A 7,152-nucleotide genomic window follows, 5' to 3' on the forward strand; every position below is an offset into this window, starting at 1 on the left:
GGATACGGCAGTCAATGCCGGATTCAGAGGCTCTAAACCCGGTCAGCGGAAAAAGCCATTCAAAAGAACTACTCCGGGTCCGTCCAATTTGGACCAAATACTCGACCGCTCGTGCCAGATACACGGCACCCCCGAAAAACTAGCCAACCACACCAACAGGGACTGTTGGGTATTCAAGCAGGCAGGCAAGTTAATTGCCGAAAACAATGACAAGGGGCTGCATAGCGATGACGAGGAAGAGACCCGACCGCCGAACAATAGAGGACAGAAGGGTTTCCCCCCACAGGTGCGGACGGTGAACATGATATACGCAACGCACATACCCAAAAGGGAGCGGAAGCGTGCACTCAGGGATGTATACGCGATGGAGCCAGTCGCCCCAAAGTTCAATCCATGGTCCTCCTGCCTGATCACTTTTGACCGAAGGGACCACCCCACCAGCATCCGCCACGTCGGATTCGCCGCATTGGTCTTAGACCCAATCGTCGATGGATTTCACCTCACCAGAGTCCTGATGGACGGCGGCAGCAGCCTGAACCTGCTCTATCAGGATACAGTGCGCAAAATGAGCATAGACCCCTCAAGGATTAAACCTACCAAGACGACCTTTAAAGGCATCATACCAGGTGTAGAAGCCAATTGTACAGGCTCAGTTACACTGGAAGTGGTCTTCGGATCCGCGGATAACTTCTGAAGCAAGGAGTTAATCTTCGACATAGTCCCGTTCCGCAACGACTATCATGCCTTGCTCGGACGTACCGCGTTTGCAAAGTTCAACGCGGTGCCGCACTACGCATACCTCAAGCTCAAGATGCCAGGCCCTCGAGGAGTCATCACGGTCAACGGAAACACTGAACGTTCTCTCCTAACGGAGGAACATACAGCGGCTCTCGCGGCAGAAGTACAATGCAGCCTCTTAAGGCAATTCTCAAGTCCGGCTGTTAAGCGGCCGGACATAGCTAAGCGCGCCCGGAGTAACCTACAACAAGACCACCTGGCACGTTCCGAGCACGCGTAGCAGTGCGGCCCCAACCCCAGCCCCTGCAAAACGTCAAAACAGGTCCTTCGCGTACACCATTACGCTCTGAAGATACCATGGGCATGGGGAGAGGGGCACGACCACGATAAGCCCAGACTGCGGCTCAACCACACCAGGGGCTCTCAAGTGTGTCATTCTTTTTTTTCTTTTTACCTTTTATTTTTTACCTACTGAGGGAGTTCCGGACTAGGGGGTGTCCGGATAGCCGAACTATCATCATCGACCAGACTCCAAGACTGAAGATACAAGATTGAAGACTTCGTCCCGTGTCCGGATGGGACTTTCCTTGGCGTGGAAGGCAAGCTTGGCGATACGGATATGTAGATCTCCTACCATTGTAACCGACTCTGTGTAACCCTAGCCCTCTCCGGTGTCTATATAAACCGGATGGCTTTAGTCTGTAGGACGAACAACAATCATACCATAGGCTAGCTTCTAGGGTTTAGCCTCCTTGATCTCGTGGTAGATCTACTCTTGTAACACACATCATCAATATTAATCAAGCAGGACGTAGGGTTTTACCTCCATCAAGAGGGCCCGAACCTGGGTTAAAACACCGTGTCCCTTGTCTCCTGTTACCATCCGCCTAGACGCACAGTTCGAGACCCCCTACCTGAGATCCGCCGGTTTTGACACCGACAATGGGAGTTATCAATACTCAAGATTTGGGTTTTCACCCTTCATCCAATCATAGTTGGTAAACCAACTAAGTGATTTAATATCACAGGTATGATTTATTTCATATTTCTATTCAGCCTTAGTAATAAACCAGGCTTTGTCTTGGCATTATGACCCGTCCGGCGGCAAACCGCTCGGACAATTCTTTTTATGCAGATATCCGGAATGCATGAAACTATCAAAGTATATTTAAGCACAGCAAATATCCTGGCGGATCAACAAAGTCATGCATCAGTACCATAGATCAAAGTATTTTAACTAGCCTATTAAAAGGCGCTTTGAGGCCCAAAATAATGATTGTTTTTACACAGAACAAAGTCTGTGACAATAACCAGATTGCCGGATCAAGATTCATCATCGGGTTGACGTGATGTTGATGGATCTTCAGGCGTCGGTTCAACCCCCTCCTCTCAACCCAGTGGCTGGAAGTCAACGGTGGTCTAGTCAATCCGGGGTAAAGCTTGAAAGACAACCTCTTCACTTATAAGATTCGACGGTTCAACGTCAGGAGCATAAGTGTGCTTACGAATTGGTGGAATAAGATTCTGTACTTCCTTCATAGCAGTGTCAACTCAATGGTTGTTGGCATCATAGAAGGACCGGTGCGAAGTCAAATTCACCTCTTCAGCCAACTGACTTGCTACCGGACGCATCTCCTTGGTCAGGGCCTTGAGGGCTTCATTATCGAATCCTAATCCGTTTTCTTGTTCATCCGGATAGCCCTTGGTGATATCAACTGGATCCAGGTCAGCTATCCATGATTTGGCATGAGTCAGCGCTAGCAAAGTGCCCACTCTGGCAGCCGATCGCTTCAACTCCTCTATCCGAGCAGGAATCATTGAGAGCCTAGCCAAGTATCCTTGATCATGGTGGGTGCCGGTTTGTTGTACGAAGCTGCAGAAATGACTCGTTGTGCACCAGTATACAATTGCTCAATCAATGTGTATGCTACCTTCAACTTCATCCGCATATCTGCGCCTAGATTAGCAATGCGATTACTTGAAACGGTTTTGAAACTTAAATGTTAAACCGGCAGAGTTGAAGATACTTCAAAACAGGATATTATAAAGTACTTACCAAAAACTGCAGCTATCATGGCATTCACTTGATGTTTTAGCCCAGCCATCTCTTCCTCCACCAGTTTAAGAGCTGCTTCGGCGTCTTCAGCCCGCTTCAACAAAGCAGCCCTTTCGGTTTCCCAGTTGGTGCATTTAGTTTTGAAGCCATCCTTCAATTGTTCCATGGTTGTCAAAGCGCCCTTGAGCTCCTCTTTGGCTTTAGAGGTATCTTCTTGCTAGGACTTGATGTTTTCTTGAAGATTGGCGATTTGAGATTCTTTGTTATTTATATCAGTCTGCAAAAATCAGAAGAGGAAGCTATTAAAATTACTCTCAAAGTCCCAAGCACATAACAAGTTATACACTTGGCACTTGGGGGCTAATGCGGATTGCTTCTTAACATAGAGATCTTCAAGTCCCAAGGCTCAAAACACAATATTAAGCTTGGCACTTGGGGGCTAATGCACAATTGATCAGTTCAAGGTGAAGGCAATTGACAAGGATAAAATGCTTAACAGAAAGTCCCGGTTTGTCTTCAAGAGACAAACCGACCCTTGGTGGCTACTCAGTTGAAGTACTCTTGATCTTGAAAAAGTCCCAGTTTATCTTCAGGGGATAAACCGGCCCTTGGGGGCTACAATGGAGGTTTTATACAGAACAAGGCAAATTTAAAGTGTTTTGAAGATTACCTCATAACGTTCCTTCATTAAGTTCACTAAACCGGCCTCATAATCCCGGCTTGTATAGAGGCGGTTTAAGAATCCGGAATGGAGCTCGTCGGCGCTAAGGTTAATAAAGCTGGATAAATCGGCCTTCCCTTTTCCCTTGCCCATAGCATCAAATTCCTCCTTAGCAGTATGCTTTGACAAGGCAATTGGGTTGCCAGGGGCAGTGTAACCATGACTAGTGATAACAACATCATCATCACCACCTTTTGAGGGGGTTGGCGGATTGACAGTATCCCTGGCCGGGCTTGGCACGTCGTCGCCCTTGGCTGGGCTTGGAGGATCAGCATGGGGACTGGCCGGATTGACTTCTGGCGCTTCAACATATGTATCCTGACTTTGAGGTACATGATCATCAATGGCAATGTCAGCTTCTTGGTCAGCACCTTCTGAAATTCTGTCTGGTTCAACTTCTTCAGTAGGGACATTGGTCTTTGCTTTCTTGCTCAGACGAGCTTTGGCACTGTGATATTAGAACAAGAGGTCAGTTGGTAAACCGGTGCAAGAAGACAAAGTTAAGGACAGTATCCTTACCAAGGGACAGTCTTGAGGGGAGGCATTTGAGTGGTTGATGAACCGCCAGATGATGAATTGGAAGACACCTGGTAATTCGGATCAGACAGATTAAGTGGGTATCGGAAGCAACCCTTCAAGGGATAAATTTTTTCGAGAGAACAAGAAACCTCTGGACGACGCTTCCGGGTTGGTGTATCTGGTAAACCGGAGGAAGTGACTTGCTGGCTACTGTGCCGGGTTATGCGACGACCTTCAGTTTGCTGTGTCTTCAAAGAAAATTGCGGATCCAAATGAGCAAGAGGGCGAGAGTGTTTTACTTTCCGAATGGCACGGCGAAATCTTTGAACCGGCACAATGTCAGAATCGGAGGAAAGAGAGATTACCTCTACATGGTCCGCACGGCTGGCCTCCGCATCATCCTGGGAATAGTCATTGTCAATACGGCGTATGAAAAATGAACCAAGGGAGTCAAGTTCTACCTCTGGATCTGACTCATCAACATCTTCAGGCGGATCAGAAGACTCGGCGGTTTTCTTCTTGGACGCTTTCTTTATGACTTTGCTTTTTGGACGAGGAGCCCTCACCGGTTTATCTGAAGTTTTCCTCTTCTAGAAAGAATCCTTGGCCTGTAAAATCAAACAAGGGATTATCAGAACAATGTTAAAGCAGAGACAAATCAATAAAAGTACAAAACGGTAAATTTCTTACTCCTGGCGGTTTGTTGGAGGCATAAAAAGGAGCCAATCCGGTCTTGCTGCATTGAGCGATCGGTTCATCCAACATCTTCTTCACGGCTTCAATAACTTCCTCATCAGTCTTTTATATCTCATGAGACCGTTGAGGGTCTTTGACGTTGCTGGTATACTCATACATCAAACCGGAGCGGCGGCTTAAGGGAAGGATACTCCATGAAACCCAGCATCGAACAAGGTCGATGCCGGTTAAGCCATTGGCTAGAAGGGCCCGGAGCTTAGCAAGTTGAGGTGCGTAAGATTGTCGTTCTCTGGCTGTGAGCCGTGAGGGCAGAGGATGGCTGTTGCTGAGCCGGTGAGCACGGTAACCCTACAGAGGGTTTTCATCAGCAGGTGCAGTGTTCAGATAGTAAAACCAAGTTTGATTCCAGTCCTTTGGATGGTTCTGGTGTTTTGCATGAGGGAATTCAACTTCTTTCCTTTTTTGAATTGATACGCCGCCAAGTTCAGTGTTGGGGCTATCAGAGAATTCGGTCCGGCCGTTTAAATGAAAAAAGTCTCTAAAGAGCTCAACAGTTTGTTCTTCTTGAAGGTAAACTTCGCAGAACACTTGAAAGTTACATATATTGGACACAAAATTTGGTCCAATGTCTTGAGGATGGAGTTGGAAGCTGGCAAGCACATCCCGGAAAAACTTTGAACCGGGAGGGCCAAAACCCCGGTCTAGATGCTGCATAAACACCACCACTTCCCCAGCTTGAGGTTCTGGAGGGCATTCAGGGCCAGGAACTCGCCAATGGAGGACATCTTTATTGGCCAAAGCGCTAGTCAAAACATATCCATTGAGCTGCATTTCGGTGATCCCAGAAGGAACCCAGTTGCATGCGGCGAATTGCTTGGTCATATTGGAAAGTAAACTGAAAAAAGCACGAAGGTCGGTTTACGATTTAAAGTTGATGTATACCAACCAGAGTTAAATCGGGTAATTATGCATGTTAAACCGGCTAATGCTACTCAAGTTAGATGGCAGTTTAATTGAGGGCTAATGGTGCCAGGTGGATTATGATTTTCTACAAGTTAAACCGCCTATGAAGGAAGTAGCAAAGCTGAAATTTTGTTAAGTGTTGCAGAAACAAGTTTCACAAAATAAGGATATAATTTTAGATCTACCGTGGCTCAGTAACGAAATATTTCTGAAGCCCTACAATGGCGCTAAGCAGAACAGAGAAGATTCCGATGGGATTTTTTCAGAAACAGTAAGATGCTACAATATGGCAGATTAAAACTATGGATTTAGCCGCAAGAAAAAACTATCAAGTCTAGCTAGATTCAATAAAGAGGCTAAGGGAAAGGTGGAGAAGCACTAATGAACACTGATGAACACAGACGAACACAGATGAACAGGACGCCCTAATGGAGATCTAGGGTTAAGGGAAGAAAACTCGTCGGGTTCTCAGGAGCAGCAGAGGAGAGTGCGGATTTCCGGCGTGTTTCAGGTTGATGCAGCGGCCTGGTCGGTGCAGAGTTGAAGGTCGACGGCGGCGGCGACGGTTGAGTTCATCGGGCGCGAGGAGGAAGACGAGGTGAAGAGGCAAGGGGAGAGAATGTAAAGACCCCGGCCCTATTTATAAAGAAAGGGGATAAGTGGCAGGCGCGAAAATCGAGGAGCCTAAAGCGGCAAAAGAGGGCGCAGCTGTTGCCTTGATCTTCGGGATACCAGTAATGAAGGGAATTTTTTAATCTTTTTATACAAAGATGACATCATGATGATCTGCTGCTGTGTCTAGAGGATGACGTCATGGTGGTTTAACAAAGTTTACAGGAGAAGACATCATGGTGGTTTACAAAAAGTGTAAGAAGATGTTCACAGAGTTTTTCTAAGTATTGAAGATTGACATGAACTGGTTTAAATCAATCTAGGGCCCAATGTTGGGGATATAACTACTGAGTGTAAACCGCCTAGGAGGGGCCGGTTCACCCTCAACTATATTGAAGCCCATGAAGCCCAGGAAGATGGCTCTTTACTAATGAAGCTTAGAGGCCTAAAGCCCAAGGGCGGATTAGGGCCCATAACTGTAAACCACCATAGTTGTATAACTTGTATTGTAAGTTAGGGACGTAGAGACCGAGCCGGACACTTGTATGAGCCGGCCTCGGAACTCTGTAAACCAGCTGGGCGTCAACCTATGTATATAAAGGGACGACCCGGCGGTGGTTCAGGGACAAGAAACAACAACTCGAAAGCCAGGCATAGCGTGTTTGCTCCCTGGTAATCGAAACCCCAATAATTCCATCACAACTACACGTAGGCTTTTACCTTCATCGAAGGGGCCGAACTAGTATAACTCTCATGTCCTTTGTCCGGTTTAACCCCTTCAAGCTAACCCGTCGCGATGGATCCATGACTAAGTCCTTTCATGAGGACATCTGACGTGATATTTCCA

The 7,152-nt window shown here is 46.9% G+C and overlaps 1 pseudogene; it reads right to left on the minus strand.

Annotated features, from left to right (window-relative positions):
* Window positions 1-2,960, minus strand: part of LOC119360674 — a 72,919-nt pseudogene extending 69,959 nt beyond the window's left edge.
* Between the last annotated feature and the right edge of the window lie 4,192 nt (window positions 2,961-7,152).

This window comes from Triticum dicoccoides, chromosome 2B, assembly GCF_002162155.2.
Source record: "Triticum dicoccoides isolate Atlit2015 ecotype Zavitan chromosome 2B, WEW_v2.0, whole genome shotgun sequence".
NCBI classification, from domain to species: domain Eukaryota; kingdom Viridiplantae; phylum Streptophyta; class Magnoliopsida; order Poales; family Poaceae; genus Triticum; species Triticum dicoccoides.